Consider the following 20,697-nt stretch of genomic DNA (forward strand, 5'->3'; position numbering starts at 1 on the left):
CAGTGGGAGAGTTGGCAGGAGAGGCAGAAGGAGCAGGAGAGAGATCATCAGTGGGAGAGCTGGCAGGAGAGGCAGAAGGAGCAGGAGAGAGATCGTCAGTGGGAGAGCTGGCAGGAGAGGCGGAAGGAGCAGGAGAGAGATCGACAGTGGGAGAGCTGGCAGGAGAGGCGGAAGGAGCAGGAGAGAGATCGACAGTGGGAGAGCTGGCAGGAGAGGTGTTGAAAGTGGAGAGGTACCAGAAGGAAGAAAGACTTCTGCATTATTTATGAATTTTACAGTAAAGACCTCACACCCCTCTCTCTCTACGAACTTGTGTCAATTCCGTAGCTCCCTCCTTTCTAGCTGCTGTCATTCTGCTCTCTTCTGCAGCACAGAAAGAATTCTATTGGGTAGTTGGCTGGGGCAAGAGTATTGGGGCACTTACAACAGTGAAAAAGTGAGCATACCCTTGTCTAGAGGATTTTCTGCTGTATACACTTGACTACACTGCTGCAGGGACCCTCTTGAAAATTCTGACCCATTCCTGGGGACCCTGTGCTAAAATTGGCACACAGCTGAGAACCCTATATTCTAACTTCGGATAGTGTCTGCTAACCAAGGGAGAACGGTGCTATCATTGCAGAAATGCGTTTTATTAGTACACACAGCAACAGAAGTAATACAGAAATTTGATGTCAGACAGAAATCTAATAACTTCGAGAAACCTCTACCACACCTCTGAGTCACGGTTTGCAAATGTGTGCCCTGTCTACAGGTTAATGTGATTGAAGAGGCTTGGCAGTTCGTTTCATACCTGGAGTGAATGTTTTACTAGCTGGTGTGGCCACTTTTGTGCCTGTGCGTTCAGAAGGCTGTCTCAGAACTACTTTTGTAATCATGCCCACGATCTAAAGCCACTGATACTTCGTCAATCGTGTCCATTATTACACAAAAGGGGGCGGCTCCCTGCTCGGAATAGTATCTGACACACTGCAGTTTGCTTAAAGAAGACAGACTGGAGGGATTCTCTGCTCGTTACCCAAGAACTTTTTCTTTCCATTGCACAGCAGAAAGGGGAGAAGGAGAAAGGGACGAGCTGTCTCGGCAGCGTCTTGACCGGAATTTCAAGTGAAAATGGTGAGAAGGAAGTCAATTGACAAGTAGCTTACAAGGTAAGAAGTTACGGAAAAAAGGCATTCATGCTCTTAAAGTTAGGACTGGGTTTTCGATGCACGTTTAATGAACATTTAATCAGCAAACTGAGCAAAACGTCCCCATTTACTAACTTCAGAATTGGTAAAGTTGTCACAGAAATCGAGCATGAATTTTCAGTCGAATATTTTTCAGTGTTCAGTATTAAATCGATTATTTCTCTGTATTCAGAGTTTATGATCATTAGATTATTTCATAAAACTCTTCTTTCTTACCAATGTGCGTTACTGAGTTTTAATAAGTGGAAATTTGATCCAGACCAGTAACGATAAAATTAAATGAAATGTTGTCCCTGCAACTCTTTGAGCACTAAAGAAAGTGGGAAATCTCCTTTCAAGGGAGGGTTTGAAAATAAAGTGTGTGGATCAAACGTGCCCCATCCAGGCACACCACTTAGTGACCGGTTGAGGAGCAAAATACTGAAAGATACAAGACGCTGGTTGCTCGGCTGAGTTCTCAGCCAGGACATGTGTGGTGTTGTAAGGTGTAACCAGGAAGGGGAAAAAAAACATGGGATAAGATAGGATGATAATATGAAGACAGGGTAACAGCTTTGAAAAATACTGCGGAATTGGAGAATTGAACAGGTGAAGTTCTCATAGTCTGCGCAATGTTTCCATACAGGATTCCGGTTCAAATCTGTATCAAACCATTCCGCGGCACAAGCCCTGGTCCCTACTGGATTAACATTTACCCCCCAGTTTGCTCCCCTCCTCTCCTGAAGGTGCTGAGCCTTGCTGGCTAATGGTTGCAGCAGCTCTCCAATTGGCCATTCTTCACGAGTGGATATCAATGGACCAATCAATCATGGAAAATGTCATAGCCAAACTTGATCCTGTCCTTGCCGAACATTCATACTTGCACTTCCCGCTCAGAATGGCCGGATGGCAAACAGGACCAGGAAAGTTGCCTGGTCTTCCACCTGCCTAGCCCAGAGATACCAGTCACAGCGAATCCAGCAAAGAGCAGAGATCACATCCGTGACACTTGAGAAGGTTGTGGCTATGGTGCTTGATTCTAGCTAACTTTACTTGAATTTCTCCAGTTCAGATTTCAGGTGTCACATACTTCCTATTAAAAGAAAATATACTAATAAAATAATGGAGAATGCCACAAAATCTGAATTTAAGGGTGTGAAGAAAATGAATCCTAAATCCAGATTTTTAGCCCCTTTTAAAACAGGTTCCCAGCACCCCTCCCCCCCCCAACCTAGGGCACAGTACTCTCACATGAAGCACCTACACAGAAATTAGTTTTTGGAAATATCTAAAGTCCGGGATTATAAAGTAGATTTAAAGAAGTTGACTTACCACAGTCACATGTTTACAGTGCTCTTTGAACTATGTTAAAAATTGAAATTATTTGATTTGCACATTACCTAAGTCCGCAGCCTAGGAATTACTGTTGATGGTACAGTATTAGTGTGCAAGTGCTTAATGCATCCGTATAAGGTTCCATTGTTTGTTGTCTTAACAGAGCCATTAAACTATTTAAAATGCAGAAAATTATGAACAGTACTTGGTTTCACTAGAGAAAGTCTGGGGGTAACTGCAGTCTCACGGGGAGTCATGGAATTGGAGAATTGGGGCTACAATGTTACAGCGATTCTTTGATTCACATTCCCTGCACATGAGGCTTACGGCCAGGAGCCTGGGATCCAAGAATTACCCTATTGGTTTACACTTTTGACTTTTCATTTGATTCCTACCTTTTGTCCTTTGCTTTGCTTCTCTCCAACTGCACCTTCTTTAGTTCCTCTTGTTTCAGTCTCGTTAGTAAGTTACCTCAACTTCTTTTGTAACAGTACTTTGTCCACAGCTTTCTTCATATTTTGTATTATTTCTACATAACGAGATTAATGTTTACTAATTGAGTTGCACTAATTTAGTCCCATTCACCCATCATCTGTGCTCACTGACCTACATTGGCTGCGGGTCTGGCATTGCCTCGATTTTAAAATTCTCATTCTTGTTTTCAAATCCCTTTGTGGCCTCATCCCTCCCATCTCTGTAACCTCCTCCAGCCCAACAACCCTCCGAGATCTCTGCGCTCCTCCAGTTCTTGCCTCTTGCGTATCCCCAATATGTTAATCACTCCACCATTAGTGGATGTGTCTTCAGCTGCCTAGGACCTAAGCTCTGGAATTCCCTCCCTACAACTCTCCACCTCTCTCTCCTCCTTTAAGACGCCCCTTAAAACCTACCTCTTTGACCAAGCCTTTGGTCACCTGTCCTAATATTTCCTTACGTGGCTCGGTGTCAAATTTTGTTTGATAACGCTCCTGTGAAATGCCTTGGGACGTTTTACTATGTTAAATGCGCTATATAAATGCAAGTTGTTGTTGCTGTTGTAGTCTGTTTTCAATTTCCCTCTACGGCCATTTCTTCATGCAGTTCAATTTAGGTGCAGACTGTACATATTCTCCAGATTTATCTGTCACTCTACTTTGGGTTTATTACATTACCTCCTGTATTGTCATCCCGCACAGTTAATTTCAATTCCATTCACTTAATATGTGTTTGCTTTTTCTTTCTTTATTTGATTGTGTTTGCCTGCTCAGCTGTTACACCATCTCTAAGCTTCCCTCTTTTTGTGCTTTTAAAATGTTTTTGAATCTTTCCTGGAGTTTCTGTTGCTCTTCAAAGTTTTGGGTCTTAATTTCTCTATAATTGTCCCTTTTGTCTACTTTTACTTCCTGTTCATTGTTTCCTTTCTTGAATATTTTCCCCTCCCAGTTTTCTGACTCATGCAAGGTTACAGATCTGTGTGTGCTCGTGTAAGAGGAATACAGACAAGTGATACAAAGTTCCCATGATATTTGTACAGATTTACAATTAATTTCTTCAAATGCTGGAAAATTGTACAAGCAATTAGAAATTGCTGCTTTTATAGATTCCTACCCTCCCAGCAACCCTCTGGTATCTTATCCATGGCTGTCATTGATCTGTCTCTCTTAACCACTCCCCTGTTATCAGTGCCTTCTCTGCTGCCGTCTCCTCATCCATACCTTGGGCAATATCATTTCCTGTAAACTCAATCCTAAATCATGAGAAATTACCCTTTGCACCCAAAAGCATGAACTGTGAATACTACCAATGCAGAGCTTCCACCAATAAACCCAAACCTGCTGCAAACAGAGGAATTCTGAGGGAGACAAGAGCTGTATCGTTAGTAATAGTTAGTGGCCTTGGTGTCGGAACAAGAAGGAGCCATTCAGCCCATCCATCTTGACCCATTATTCAAGTTTTGAGCAATAAAATAAGATCTGCCTGTCACTCAAACTCTGTGGAGTAAGTTTTGTCTGATCTTAGCCATGCTTTTGGATGAAGTATAACATTGAAGAGGTGAGGTAAAAAAATAACTTGTTCTTTGCAAATCTGCTGGTTGAACTGGACAAATATTAAAGGACATGGAGGAAAAGTGCAGGTAAACGGGACTTGATTAGATCGCTACAGTGTGAAGTTGGCATTGGCACAGGCACCTTGGGTCAAAATAGCCTCCTTACATGCTTAGATTTCTATAATTGAGTGACTCATCATGAACTGCTCTTAATGAGTTGTGTAGGAATCGACAGTCAAGGCTACCCCACAGAGGGGAGAATGTGCAGCAAGAGGAAAATAATCAGGCAGTAAATAAAAAAAGATTCCAGTCATTCAGTTGATTCATTGATTAGTTTATATTTATACGAGTAATTGAATGATTGTGTATTTGGCCTTGCATCTTTTACCTTTATTCTAATCTTTTAAGTATTTTCAGTATTGCCACCAGAATTATTATTGCTATCAATACACTTAGGCAGAAATAGTGTAATCATCATCACGTCCTCGGGATGTGCCAAGACGCTTCTCAGCTAATGAATTACTTTCCTGTTATGGAGGGAAACAGGGCAGCCATTTTGCACATAGCAAGGATTCACAAACAGCAAATTATCTAAATTAAGAGTTAATCTGTTTTTGATTGAGGAACAATGTTGGCCTGGAAATCTCACCGCTCTTCAAATAATGCCATTGGATCTTTTATGTCCACCTAAAGAGGCAGACGTGGCCTAAGTTTAATATCTCATCTGAAAGACTGCACCTCCGACAATGCAGCAGTCCCTCAGTGGTACACTGATGTATCACCCCAGATTATGTGCTTGGGTTCTGGAGTGAGGCTTGAACCCCAACCTTAGACTCAGAGAAGAGAATGCTACCAACTGAGCCAGGCTGGCCCTTGTCTCAAGTTAGGAATGACAAAGGCCATAATGATGATGTTGGATGTTTTCTACAGTTCAAGTTTATTTGGTGTGCAAAATTTTCACGCCCACTATTACATTTCACAGAAACCCTAGTGAAAGCAATGTCTACGCATGACTGCTTCAAAATATTACACACTCACCAATGCATCTTATGGAAATCATCATGTGGTGATGCTGTATTGTAACACTGGTTTAGTTTAACTTTTTTAAAGGATACTGTAAATTTAAAAACTTTTTTCTTCTGGCGTGTAATGTTGACTATTAAATTCATAAAGTGTATGACTTAGAAAGAAGCAAAGGAAATGAAGAACACAACAGATTACATTTATAGCAATTCCTTTTGTGTTTCCTATGGCTTTTCTAGCACTTAAAAAATATAAGCGTTTAGAGCGGAACTTTAAACTCGGGTGGGGTCTCTTGACAGACGGTATCAGAACAGCCACCAATGATACACCCTGCCCACATTGGGAAGGAAAACCAGGCAAGGGATATAAGGAGCGGCCAATCCGATATCGCCCCTCAAACACCCCCGTCAAGTTGAAAATATTAGTAATTCCAAGGCATTGCTTCTTGTTCTTGAATTTTATTTATCTTTTATTTAGAAGTATTCTTACTTTCTAGTTATAGTAGCCTGAGGATGACTGTTATTTGTATTAGGGGATGAGAACTTAACTTGTTTATACAACATTAATCTGTCAGGTATTTTATTGGATTTAAGGGGAAGCTGGATAAACACATGAGGGAGAAAGGAATTAAAAGATATGCTGGTAGGGTTAAATGAAATAGGGAGGGAGGAGGCTCGTGTGGCACAAACACACCAGTACGGACCTGTTGGGCCAAATGGCCTTTTTCTATGCTGTACAGTCTATGTAATTCTGTGTAATTTTTAATACTTCTGTTAAAGTGGCAGGCAGGGGACATTAAGCATCCATCCACTAATATTAACAGTTGCCTATAATAACATAATGACCCAGGTTTTCCAATCAATTTGGTCACCCGTGTTAAAATAATAATGCCAATCGGAAGTCTAGGCCAATGAGGGATGATTTGGTAACTGTCCAGATGTGTATTTCACATATGTATAAAAACGTTGTTATGCATCGACGTGAATTAACACATCTCACTTATCATTAGCATGCTATCGTCTACTGAGCATTTGAAATCTCCATTCGTAAAACGCTGAGTATTTCACTAGTTGTTCCTTTACTACTGAGAAAGGACATTAAAACTCACTGAGATGGGGATGTTCACCATTTGTGAAGGGTTTGCTTTGGCTCACCATCACTAAATAAGCATTTTCACTTTCACTCATTAGTAGATATGGGACTACCTCATTATTATTGGCAGTTGTTATATTTGCCTGAAGTTACGTCTTTCAACATCTTACATTTTAAGTCTTTTTATGTTCTCAATTTCTTGACTTCCGAGCAGCACTAGCATTGAAGGTGGGACTACCCCTGACCTCAGTCGCTCATGATACTCAATTATGTACGACTCCACAAGGCCATTTAAAAACCTCTTTGGCTACAGCCCTGCAGAGCAGTGAGGAACAGCATGGGCAGTTATCACTTGGACACACAAAAGCCTTGCAACTCAACCTCAGATATCGCTCGATGGCCTGCGAGTAGGATTGAGAAGCTTAGAGAAACCTCAACATAGGGGAGAAGATAAAACAAATTTGAAATTGGGAGGGAGATGTAAAATAGTGACATAACGTACTAATGTGTGTCCTATCCTTTGGCGATTCCTCGATAATCGAGTAAGATTGTTGTGGCGTGGAGTTGAAAGACGTAAGTTTAGGCCTCATTTTGTCTGGTTCTTCTGAAAGGGAAACACTGAATGGAGACAGGAGTTTTCTTACAGGAGGTTGGAAAATCAGGGGGTGAGTTGATTTGGTTGCTTTATCACATCACTTAACAAAACTGCCTTAGTCAGAGCCCTCAAAGTAGGTCATCTGCCCTCTGAGAAGAGACAGCGGTGCAAATATTGGAAGGAAATCATTTAAAATGGTGAATTGTTCTATTTTTAGCAAGTAACAGTGTGTCAAATGAGCAAAGCTGTGTTTTTAGCACATACAAAATGAGTGAAACTTCCCCTTCTCTGGCACAGTCCAGAATGTTCACACATTTTCATTCTCTAACACTGGATGGTTGAAGTATAATTCCAATTATTTGAACCAATTGTAGGGATAAGAGCTGAATTGTGTTTGTGCCCAAAGTGGGCAAATTTTAATTCCTTTTGCCTGCGAGGAACAATTTCACATTGGCCTGTCCCTTTAGGAAACATGTGGCAGTGCACAGGTACAGGAGAATAAATTGTGACCGAACTCATATTCACACCATATTCCAAATCCTGACATCCGGGCAAGTAGTGGAATTTTTACTTTGTGTTATTTTATATCTACCGGGTTTTTATCTGGTTTCTTGCCTCTCCCAGGAGATTACATGGCTTTTGGGTGGGGTGGGGAATGTATTTATAAGTGATGCACAAGGTATTGCAGTTGTGTGGGACGGGCTGGATGGACCGGTGGGTCTTTTCCTGTCCCTCATTGTTCGTATGTTTGTGTCCTATTCCTGGACGTCTGGTGAAGAGTATTTGATTGGCTTCTGTTCTAGTGAAGGTCTGTGTATCTTTGTCTTTGGTCGAGGTGCAGCCTAAATCCAAGTTCTGAGAAGTAAAGCAACGAGTGATCTGCAGTTGAGAGGGATGGGGAACACCTGTGTTTTTTGGCAATTCAGCAGTGATCAGTGCTTGTTTCACCGCAGCCCAGAAAGGCTCCCAGTGTTTAAGACTGGGGTAGATTTTCAAGTTTTGGATTTGCACATGACCAAATTTCAGAACCGTTAACACTCATTTTTACTCATTAGAAGTGTTAACATGGAAATTTCAACACTCAGTGTAAAAATGTGTCTATTGTACTTTTAGCCTGGTGTAGTAGCATACTGTTTTAATGATAGAATAATCATTACAGTACAGTAGTCATACATGGTCATGAAAATGACCCAGAGAGAATGCCCACAGTTGAAGATTAAGGTAATTTGTGCCCATTCAAGATTAGTTTTATGAATAAACAGCAAACACTTTAATGTTGAGCGCAGTTTGTATTGTTCCTTTTGAGTGCAGACAAAATGGGGTAATATTAATTTTTATCGTCAGGCAAAAATGGCTGATAGCGAATCTGCTGCTCGTTTTACACCGATTTTCTTTTCCCTCAATGGAAAACATGCGGCAGATTCAATCTCTCCCATTTTTCACCCGGCAATTAATGTTAAAATTATCCCCAATGTGTTTACCCAAGCAGACCATACTTTATCCTATTGTCTGCTGTCAATAATAATTGAGCAACAATATCACATAAGACTAGAGATTACGACTGGGGCTGTTAGTGGACAAATGGTTAACGCGTTTGTATGACATTCCTTCCGCTGCCATTTTAGTAGAGGCATTAACCCATGTGAACCAAGCAGACTAATACCTGTGTTTAAGTAAAAGCAGAGGGATGTCATATGAACAAATCAAATGTTCATCTGCTAATGTCACATTGGGGCTCTAATTTTCTACTGATTAGTGGCTCTTCGGTCACATGGGGATATATTTTCCTCTGTTTGCTAAGTTCACTGGAACAATTGATGTGAAAACCCACTTTATATGCAAGCTGACTTCTTCATTCCTGAACTGAGGAAAATGACACAATAAAGCGACACGGTGCTTATGAAAAAAGTACTTTAAAACTTTTTATTACTTGTGGAGAGAGAACTGTGTGTCACTTCCATGATGGTGACATCACGTGGTCGTGTGTTTTGATGTAATTTGCTCGATTGCATTATATTCTTATAAACAAATGAAAGAGGTCTCCCAAACACTTTTCAGTGTAGATGACACCGCTGTAATTATCTGACGTGGATTAATTAATTTGATTATCCTGCATTATTTGGCATGTCTGTTACTGCCATCTAGTGGCACCTTTGATCATGTCACGCAGCATCCCTGGACCCTTCGTCAAAGCTGGACAAAGCATTGACTTGTCTGTTCTCCCTGCAGATCCTGCCTGACCAGCTGAGCGTCTCCGGCCTGTTCATGTTTCTGTTTCAGAATTCCAACGTCTGCAGTATTTTGCATTTTGTACCTTTTGATCAGACTTAGCAGACTTGCATGCAGATCTTGAGGCAAAGATCAGCAGATCTGTAGAAGGTCAGCGATCATTTTGAAAAGATTTTCATGGGGAATGAAAGTCTTCATTGCACTCACACCCCAATTGATATCTTTTATAATGATTTTATAATCCAAACTAACCATTTATACAGATATAATAATGAATCGTTTCAATAAATCATTGCACGTTGTGCTTTAGTTACAGGAGCATCCCATCAAGCCTACTGTACCATTTTGTTCTAATAAGTGATGAGATAGTGGTAAAATTCTTTGTCCAGTGTGGAACTGAAAACCATGCTGACTGGAAGATCCCAGGTCTGTGCTGCTTCAGCTGATTTCAGCCAAGGAAACAGTTAGGATGCTAAAATTGGCCTGTGCCTAAGGAAGGGGGGTGGGGGGGGGGAAATTAGCTTGGGTTCCTGTGGCCCTTACTAGAAAGTATGCGTGTTTGGATGTAAGATGAGGGCAGGATCAGACTCTGTGCTCCCAATAGTCGAAACACCTGCTGACATTCTCCGCTCAGACTCACACATTGAGAATGATCACTTAGGTTGAGGTCATGAAGCTATTCTATGCCTTTGGAACCAAACCCAAGCATTAGTCAGTGTTGTCAAGAGAAGGGAGAAGATTAGTGAAGGGGGGGACCAAATGTATTGATAAATATTACAGCAGTGAATTGACACAAGGTTTCTCCTGAACCTCTGCTGTAACTTTGGTTTAAGAGCCATGGAAAACCTGGAAAAATGGTGTAAATGCCGGTTCTACCGCTATTCCAGGGTTTCTTCATCTCTTCCTTCAAAATTACAGTGGATGAGCAGGAGAACCACAGTAAAACTTCATCCCCACGTTTTCAGTACGTCTCAGAGCCAGTGACATGGCCCACAGCATATTACCGAAAGCAGAGGCCTGAGACCTAAGTAGCCAGCACTTGACAAGGTGACTAGCCAACATGTAGCCCACTGGAGATGTATGTAAGGCTTATTAAGGCTCCAAACAAATTTAGCATCTGACCAGCGTTCCACTCACTGAGTCCTGTTTCCAACTTTAGGGAAAGTGTGCCTGAACAATTTAACATATTTTACCAGGATGGCCTTATAATAAGAACAGAAGGTCGGCAACCACTGATTCTTCCAAGGGGATTTTGTGCCCCAAACCTTTAAAAAATAATTGGCAGCACCGTGCGGCCAGTCAGCAGCCCTTTCTTAACCACTGGCACCTGACATTCAGGCTCCCCAACATACGTGGCACTCCAAGCATGCCATGTACGTGACCTGACCACATCATCTCACGAGGTCACTTCCTTTTGACACAGGCACAGCCTGCACCCAGCGAGCTGTAACACCAGGACTGCACCAGCCGTGGCTCAGTGGTAGCACTCTCACCTCTGGGTCAGAAGGTGTGATGTTCATAGACCCACTCTAGAGACTTGAGCACAACAACTAGGCTGATATTTCAGCACAGTACTGAGGGAGCGTTGCACTGTCGGAGGGGCCGTCTTTCAGATGAGACATTAAACCAAGGCTCCGTCTGCCCTCAGGTGGATGTAAAAGATCCCTCAGCACTATTCAAAGAAGAACAGGGAAGTTCTCCCGGATGCTCTGGCCAATATTTATCCCTCAATCAACATTACTAAAAAAACAGATTATCTGGTCATTATCACATTGCTGTTTGTGGGACCTTGCTTTGTACAAATTGGCTGCCGTGCTTCCTACATTACAACAGTAATTACACTTCAAAAGCACTTCACTGGCTGTAAAGCAATTTGGAATGTCCTGAGGTCGTGAAAGGCAAGTCTTTCTTTCATCAACCACCTAGGGAGTCACAGAACACAAAGAGTTAATGAATAAAATAAATTTCCCAACCGGAGCACTGTAAAATTCCAACTAATTACCACTTTGGTAGAAATTGGTGAAAATTTAGCACAATACTATCGGAATTTGACCTTGGGGGTGAAGGATTGGTTTTGCAATGAGTCACTTGCAGTCATTAAACATTAGTTGCTAATGATTAAACAAGGGAAATCACAGAAAAATAAGTTGATCGCACTGGAGCATCCATGCGCGGACAATGGCCTTCATCAATAGCCATTTTAATTTTGGAGGCCAGGTGTCCTAAGGTAAAATCATTTTTGAAATAATAACCACATGAGGTTTATTACAGAAGAATTTTGATGCTGCATTAGGTTGGAGTGTTCCCGTGGCATTGCTCAAACACACCACTTTCTGATTTAGAGACAAGGTTGTTACCACTGGAGCCAAGCTACCATTTGGCATATCTGAGAGTTGTTCATATTCTAGCTCATTATATTATCAGCCCATGTGGTAGCCTTACAGAAGTACTGCACGGCAAAGTATTATAATGGATTGTCTTTGATCTACCCATGGGTCTTGCAGTTACCCAACATGTCATTTAACAGCATTTAGCAGTAAATAGTAGAACAGTATGATCTCGTTTGATTGTAATTTTTTTTAACATTTTCTTCCCAATCTCCATTAGATCCTCCTCCTCTTCCCCCTCACCCACCACACACAACCCTAACCTTAACGCACCCTAACCCTAACGCAACCTGACCCCAAACCTAATGCACCTTAATCCTAACCCTAACCCTAACCGTAACCCTAACCCTAATGTAACCTGACCCCAAACCTAATGCACCTTAATCCTAACCCTAACCCTAACCGTAACCCTAACCCTAATGTAACCTGACCCCAAACCTAATGCACCTTAACCCTAACCCGAATGCATCCTAATCCTAATCCTAACCCTAAAACACCCTAATCCTAACCCTAATGCACCCTAATCCTAACCCTAATGCACCCTAACCCTAATCCTAACCCTAATGCACCCTAATCCTAACCCTAATGCACCCTAATCCTAACCCTAATGCACCCTAACCCTAATCCTAACCCTAAAGCACCAGTGGAGGCCCTTACCCATCAAGATGTCAGATGAGGACAGAGGTTAGTCTCAGATGTGAAAGCCCCCAGGTCGAATTGACTTTCTGTTGTCAGCACTAGCTGCTTCCTCCTTGCCAAATCAGTTTACAACAAGAACACGACGGAAAACAGAGAGTAGGAGTTAAAGGTAGCTACTCAGGCTGGTAAAAGGTGGGAAATAATGTTCCTAAATATAGATAAGTGTGAAGTGGTGCAATTTGGTAGGAAGAATAAGGAGATCATGTACTGCTTGGATAATAAGAGTCTAAACGGGATAGAGGAGCAGAGGGATCTGGGGGTACAGATACACAAATCACTAAAAGTAGTGATGCAGGTTAATACGGCCATAAAAAAAGGCAAATCAAGCACTGGGGTTCATTTCTAGAGGGATAGAATTGAAAAGCGAAGAAGTAATGTTAAACTTGTACAGAACCTTGGTGAGACCACACTTAAGAGTTCTGGGGCTCAATTTTAAAAGCCAAGTCCGGGGGCGGGGGGGCCAAGAAAATCGGAGAAATCCGGAGCGGGAACGAATCCCGGCTCCAACCTGCCGACTTCCGCATTGGACCCAGACACATCTGGAGGGGCTTCAGGAAGTCGGAAATACCGCCAGCAATTGAAGGTATTTAAAGCAGTAATTAAGGGAGTTAAACTTGTTAAACTACTTAATTTTATGTTGATTGAGGCAGGGAAAGGATTTCAGCGCTGCCTCAACGTGTTTCCCGTGGCCTCTGAAACACGCCACGGTGAAGGAGTCGTGTTTCAGCCAGCAGCCATTTGGACCTTTAAATCCCTGTTTGACAGATGGGGATAAATGGTGAGTTATTGCAGCAGGGCACTCAGTTCCCTCAGGCAAACTTTTGGCTGCGAGATCCTTGTCTTTAGATTGAAAATTCTTGGTTTCCACTCAGAATTCTTCCGTTTGCGCATCTTTACCAACATTTCAGACCCCCACAAACTGACACCATCAGGATGGGGGGCGCGATGGCCGCATTCACCAATACATCCGAGGACGAGGAACATCACCATCCTCGCCAGGCACGGTGCACACTTCCACCACTTGGAGCTCTACAACACAGTGCTGCGCCACAGGCACCTGCACAAGAGCACAGAGGGAAACAACAGAGGGAGCGACGTCGCAGGAGGCACTACCCCCGTCAGAGGGTCTCAGACCGAGGCTCAGCTTCCTGGACCTCTCTGAGGAGCAGTGTATACCGAGGCTCAGAGTCAGTCGCCAGGTGGTCACAGGCATCTGCAGCCTCCTTCATGCCGAGCTGCTCCCGGCTGGGCCTGGCGGCATCTCATTACCCGTCGTTGTTAAAGTCACCACTGCCCTCAACTTCTTCACCTCCGGATCATTCCAGGGTGCCACCGGTGATATCGCCGGGGTCTCTCGATCATCTGCACACAAGTGCATAAGGCAGGTCACTGACGGCTTGTTTCGCAGGGCTTCGCAATGCGACAACTTCCCCATGGACAACCTCAGCCTGATGGAGAGGGCAGTGGGATTCCACTCTGTGGCTGGCTTCCCACATGTACAGGGTGCAATCAATTGCACCCATATAGCAATCCGAGCTCATTTGTGACCACCGCAAAAGATTCCTTCACATGTGCACCAGATTCCCTGCCAGCTGCCACGATTCCTTCATTCTAAGGGAATGCAACATCCCGCCCCTCTTCCATGCACTGAACACCCTTAAGGGCTGGTTCCTCGAGGACGAGAGATACCCCCTGCACACATGGCTCACGACACCTCTGAGGAACCCCATCAGCAAACAACAGTGTTGATACGACAGCCACATTGCCACCAGGTCTACAATTGAGCATGCTATAGGGCTGCTAAAGATGCGATTTCGGTGCCTCGATCGTTCTGGGAGAGCGCTTCAATACGCACCAGCAAGAGTGTGTTGTGTCCTGCACAACATGGCACAACAGAGAGGGGTACCAGTTGAGGAGGCTCCATCCCCTCATCCAACATCCACGTTGAGGAGGAGGAGGAGGACGACGAACCCATGGGCAGAGCAGTGACTAACCTGGCTGCTCTTGAGGCCAGGGAGTCACTGATATGTGAACGGTTCACATAAGATCAGAAAGTGAGAAGAGTCCAGGCCTCACACCATCTGGAAAGACCAGCACCAACACCAGCCCCCCCCCATACCTCTCCACCCCTGCACAAAACAGTCCTGCAACTACACATATATCCACTGTAAAGTGACCCACTGGGTGGCATCAAGTGACACTGTTCATGATGAAGCTCATGAAAGGGCCCTATCACAAAAGCCAGTCAAGAATGGGCAAGACGTGGCAGTAATGGTGAGAATGACAACATTTAATGTGAATATAACAAAAAACAAATATAAATGAAAAACATGACATTCTGTCAGACACTCTTGTGCATTCCCTTCATGATCACAAATCCTTCGCCTTTCTCTTCCGACTACTTCTACGTGGAGCATCCCCTGTGGCTGCAGCAGAGGGTAGTGGCAGGTTGCTCATGTCCATGGCCGGACTGCTTAGATGCTTTGGGCCTACACCCTCTGGGTTTCGGTGCTCGTGAGGGCCCCTCCAAAGACTGCTCCACTTGCACTTGTGCAGGGGCAGACTTGGCCACCTGGAGAGGAGACAGCATTGCAGGTACTGGTTGAGAGGGGGGCAATGGGTGAGACATGGGAGCGCCTTGAGTGGCGTCCCCATTTCCATGACCCCTTTCACCATCATCCCTCTTCTGGGCCAGGTCCACATCACTCCTACCACTCTGCTGGACAACAGTTTGGAGGACATGTGTGATACCTTGGAAGGCCACTTCTAAAGGATTTGTCAGCCTGTTTAAGGCGGCAGAATATTATTCACCCTGAGTCCGGATGGCCGTCGTCAGGGCCTGAATGGACTCATTTGTGAGCCGTACTTGAAGCTCAACGGAGGCTAGCCTTCTCTCCATCGCAGACATTCCCGCAATTACCTGCGACACTATCTCAGAGATTCCCGCACTCACCTGCGACACTATCTCAAGACAGTTCCTCACATTCCTGTGACACTATCTCAGAGATCCCCTCACGTACCTGTGTCACCATTCCACTCATGCAGGAGTTGGACTCCTCCACCCTATGCGCTATTGTGGAGAGTGTGCGTGGGACCTGTTCCAGTAGCTCGCAAATGTGCTGCTGCCCCTCAGTCATTCTCCTTTTAAAGGATAGCCCCCGGAGTTCAGCATCTGCGTCCAGCTGAGCAGAGCCTGGAGAGGAGTGCGCCCACCGACACGGACTCTCCGCAGCTGCCCCTGCCACCAGTATCTGCTCGTGCTCACTTGTGTGTGGTGATTCACCAGGTGTCAACCCAACTAACTGAGGACTAGGACCCACCGAGGTGTGAGTACCTGCGCTGGTGGATGGCTCGCTCAGATGTGATGGTGCTCCCTCAGAGGCCTGGAGCACGTCTGAGGAATCGCCCTCTCCATCACTGCAGTCGTTGAATGGCCTGTAAGAGAACAGAAGGCAATATTAAGCATCATCACAGATGTGTCATATTGCGATAAGCATACTGAGGTGTTCAACATGCCAATCATTGTTAACATCAATTCATGTTTTTTATGATGAATGTTAAAGTTGTGTCACTAGACATTTGTGCCGTGCCTGTCTTGGCATCCCCGATGGACAGGCACTCGAGGGTGTGGCTGATCTCCAGGGCCTCCTCCTCCGCCTCTGCGAGGACCACTATTTGTTGTGACCCCCCTCCAGTCCTCACCCTCTCCCGTACATTTTGCGCTCTCTTCTCCTAGAAGGGGATAAAGTGCAGACGTGTGATTGAGTGATGGTGAAGTGGCCAACCGATGAATGCATTGCTTTGGGTGAGGCTGACCGTGAAAGAGGTGCATCAGTGAGTGAGTGTCAGACAGAGACATGACATTGTATGAGGATTGGGTTGAGTTGTAGTGGTGGGGTGACTAATGGGGAGGTGAGGAAGTGCTGAGGAAGTGAAGGTAAGTTGAGGATGAGCCTTAAGTGGGTGTGAGGAGTGATGTGATGGAGTAGTCTTGGCAGTGCAGAATGATGTGAGGGGCGGGAGGGGTGGGGTGGGGGTAATGTGCAACACGGAATGTAGGAGAATCAGTAAGTGTCCTCACTTTTGCTGACCTAGTTAGGTCATTGAAACGCTTCCTGCACTGGATCCAGGTGTGGCAGATGTTGCTCCTGCTGGTGACCTCCTCTCCCACCTCGAGCCAGGCCTTCTTGGTGGCAGTAGTAGTGCACTTCCTCGCATCCACTGGGTAAAACAGTTCCCTCCTCCTCCTCACCCTGGCCAATAGGACGTGAAGTGAGGCATTGCTGAATCTTGGAGCAGCCTTGCCCCTGTGCTGCTCCATTGAGTCTTTTTGGTCATTGCTCCAGCGAAATCCTTTGGAGCAATGGCCCTTTAAATAGAGACGCTCCAGCTGACAGCCTGTCATACGGGTGCGCAGTCCGCCCGCTGCGCAGCTTTCGGACGGCAAACATTATAAAAAGGATATAGAGGCACTGAAGAGGGTGCAAAAAAGATTTACAAGGATGATGCCAGAACTGAAAGTTTATAGCTATCAGGAAAGGCTGAACAGGCCAGGGGTCTTTTATCTAGAAAAGAGAAGACTGAGGGGTGACTTGATAAGAGGTCTTTAAGATTATGAAAGGTTTGGTAGGGTAGACATAGAGAAGATGTTTCCACTTGAGGGAGAAACCAAAAAAATAGGGGCCATAGATATTGGACACTAATAAATGCATTAGGGAATTCAGGAGAAACCTCTTTACCCAGAGAGTGGTTAGAATGTGGAACTTGCTACCACAAGGAGTAGTTGAGGCGACTGGCACAGATGCATTTAAGAGGAAGCTAGATAAACACATGAGGGAGAAAGGAATAGACGATTACGCTGATAGGGTTAGATGAAGAGGTGTGGGAGGACGCTTGTATGGAGCATAAACACCTGTTGGGCCGAATGGCCTGTTTCTGTGCTGTGCTTTCTATGTAATTCTATGTAAGAGCTAATTTGCCATTATTTCAATGAGCCTTAAGCATCTTTAAAAGTCTCCTATGCCTTTTGAAAATCAAACTATCATTTATTCATTGGATAGCTCATATCCACTAGTTTAACTACTTCCTTGGACAATTGCAGTTGCTTATTGAGGCAGATCCTGTTGTTCCAAGCTTCACGTTGTATGTTGCTTCTGGCCTACTTGTCCTTTAGTTGATCAGCCCAAGAACTTTCCCCAATGCAGCAGTTAAGCACACTGATCTGTGTAGTTTCCAGGTTCACGTCTCACACCTATTTGAATATGTGGATGACATTTGTTATCCCCCAGTCCTCAGGTGCACATGCTTTGGAGAAAAGAGGATTGAGGGGGGACATGATCTTTAAAATGGTCTTTAAAATGCTGAGAGACAAAGATAATATTGATGTAAACAGGCTGCCTGACTCAGAATAGTGGAGACGGAGAGATATACGTGGAGTCTGTTTGATTACTGTAGAGGACCAGTACTTTCACAGAACTTTTGCTGAGGACACTACATACTGGTGCCCAGTCCTTAATTGAGTCAATTGTATATGGTCTGTGGAAGGAGCAGGTTTGATGCACCAAACAACTTTGTTCTAGTTCAACGCTTTATGTTCTTAAAGACTAGAGCTAGAAATTACTTTTGCTGATATTAGCTTAGAACCGAACACGTTCACGTGACATTCCATTGTTCGCAATGTTAATGAAGGCAGTCATTTGCTGATTTTAACTGGGGGAAGGGCCCCGCTAAGACAGCGGACAGAGAGATGTCACACAAGCGCATTTATTGCTCATGCACTGAGATTACCAACAGTTTCTAAGCTCATACGGCCTCTGCCAAGAAACATTTCAGCTTGTCAGGTTCTTACTACAGACATGACAGATTTATAATGCAAAATGTAGTGCTGAACCGGTCAAGGCTTCTCCAGTCCAGCAATATCATAGACTTCAGCACATTGCTTCGTTCATTAAAGGGCCACTTATTGTAAAACCACAACATATGGTTAAAGAAATTCAGCTTACTGTTTTACCAGCTGAAGGACCTGACTTAATGTCTCATTTGTAATTATCTATTTTATCGCTTTCAGGTAAGGAAATAGATGACCTAAGTAGAGTCACTTTCCACTGACAAGATTCCCACCATCAAACTCCTAAGGATTTCTAATCAAGGCTGGAGATGATTTTTTTTTCGGGTGTATTTGGTCCTACCCCTCCAAAAATGTATTAATAAACAGGAAAAAGTTCAGGAAACATTGACCATGCTATTAAAGGCATTAATAAAAGATTATTAATGGGAAACTCCTGCAGTATTCCAAAGCTGCTCAGTGAAGTAGTTTATTCCAGGTTAAAAATGGCATTAATGAGTTAAAATAACTTGAATATTTTACTTCAGGGAGGACAAAGAACAAGTGTCAACCCAGCAGAGAGAGATGTAACTGGTTCAAACCTGTACTTGGGGGAGGGGGAATTCAATGCAACTAAAAATAAAAGTACCTCGGGCTCCCACTCCTTGAACTAGTGTGGGCTTTGGGATTTTATATCTTTTTTAATCCCGCTTCTCACACGCTTGACCTCTGTGAGTATGCTGTGGTCCCAACTCCAACTCACTGACTGACGGAAGGAATTGATAAATATATCCAATTAAAATCACAGGGAATCAACATATCAGAATCATTTTGAGTTCATGGTGAGGAGCAAGGGTCGCAGCTATAGAGTTACCAGTTACATTAAGCATAGCATAGAAAAAAGTACCTTGGTTAGAATTTACTTTAAGCTACTTGATTTTCTGCTATTTTTTGATCTATTATCTTTTCATAATTATTTTCAAACTGTCTGTTCTTATTTTGATTTTCATTAGTTCCTGTAAATGCCATTTTACTATGTTACAAATGGCCTGGACTAATAATCTGGAGTCATGAGTTCAAATCCTGCCACGGCAGCTGGGGAATTTAAATTCAATTAATTAAATAAAATCTGGAATTAAAAAACTAGTATCAGTAATAGTAGCCATGAAACTACCGGATTGTCGTAAAAACCCATCTGGTTCACTAATGTCCTTTAGGGAAGGAAACCTGTCGTCCTTACCCGGTCTGGCGTATATGTGACTCCAGACCCACAGCAATGTGGTTGATTCTTAATTGCCCTCTGAAATGGCCTACCAAGCCACTCAGTTATACAATCTCGCTACAGAAAGCCACAATAAGAATAAAACCAGACGGACCACCCGGCATCGGACCACTAGGCACCGGACACGACAAAGGCAAACCAAGCCCAGTCGACCCTGCAAAGTCCTCCTCACTAACATCTGGGGACTTGTGCCAAAATTGGGAGAGCTGTACGACAGACTAGTCAAGCAATAGCCTGACATAGCCATACTCACAGAATCATACCTTTCAGCCAACGTCCCAGAATCTTACATCACCATCCCTGGGTATGTCCTGTCCCACCGGTAGGACAGAGCCACTAGAGTTGGTGGTGCAGTGGTATATAGTCAGGATGGAGTAGCCCTGGGAGTCCTCAACATTGACTCCGGACCCCATGAAATCTCATGGCATCAGTTCACACATGGGCAAGGAAACCTCCTGCTGATTACCACTTACCGCCCTCCGTCAGCTGATGAATGAGTCCTCCTCCATGTTGAGCACCACTTGGAGGAAGCACTGAGGGTAGCAAGGGCACAGAATATACTCTGGGTGGGAGACTTCAATGTCCATCACCAAGAATGGCTCGGTAGCACCGTTACTGACCGAGCTGGCCCAGTCCTGAAGGACATAGCTGCCAGACTGGGCCTGCGGCAGATGGTGAGCAGACCAACACGAGGGAGAAACAAAATTGACCTCGTCCTCACCAATCTTCCTGTCGCAGATGCATCTGTCCATGACAGTATTGGTAGGAGTGACCACCACACAGTCCTTGTGGAGATGAAGTCCTGTCTTCGCACTGAGGACACCATCCAACGTGTTGTGTGGCACTACCACCGTGCTAAATGGGATAGATTCAGAAAAGATCTAGCAGCTCAAAACTGGGCATCCATGAGGTGCTGTGGGCCATCATCAGCAGCAGAATTGTATTCCAGCACAATCTGTAACCTCATGGCCCGGCATATTCCTCACTCTACCATTACCAACAAGCCAGGGAATCAACCCTGGTTCAATGAGGAGTG

The 20,697-nt window shown here is 44.2% G+C and overlaps 1 protein-coding gene across 1 annotated transcript in view; it reads left to right on the top strand.

Annotated features, from left to right (window-relative positions):
* The first annotated feature begins 860 nt into the window (after positions 1-860).
* cysltr1 (cysteinyl leukotriene receptor 1) overlaps positions 861-20,697 on the top strand; it is a 32,864-nt gene continuing 13,027 nt past the window's right edge. The window contains exon 1 of the mRNA XM_067996856.1: positions 861-1,151. The gene's annotated coding sequence lies outside the window, so the exon portion shown is untranslated. The remainder of the gene's footprint in view (positions 1,152-20,697) is intronic.

This window comes from Heptranchias perlo, chromosome 15 (genome assembly GCF_035084215.1).
Source record: "Heptranchias perlo isolate sHepPer1 chromosome 15, sHepPer1.hap1, whole genome shotgun sequence".
Classification (NCBI taxonomy): domain Eukaryota; kingdom Metazoa; phylum Chordata; class Chondrichthyes; order Hexanchiformes; family Hexanchidae; genus Heptranchias; species Heptranchias perlo.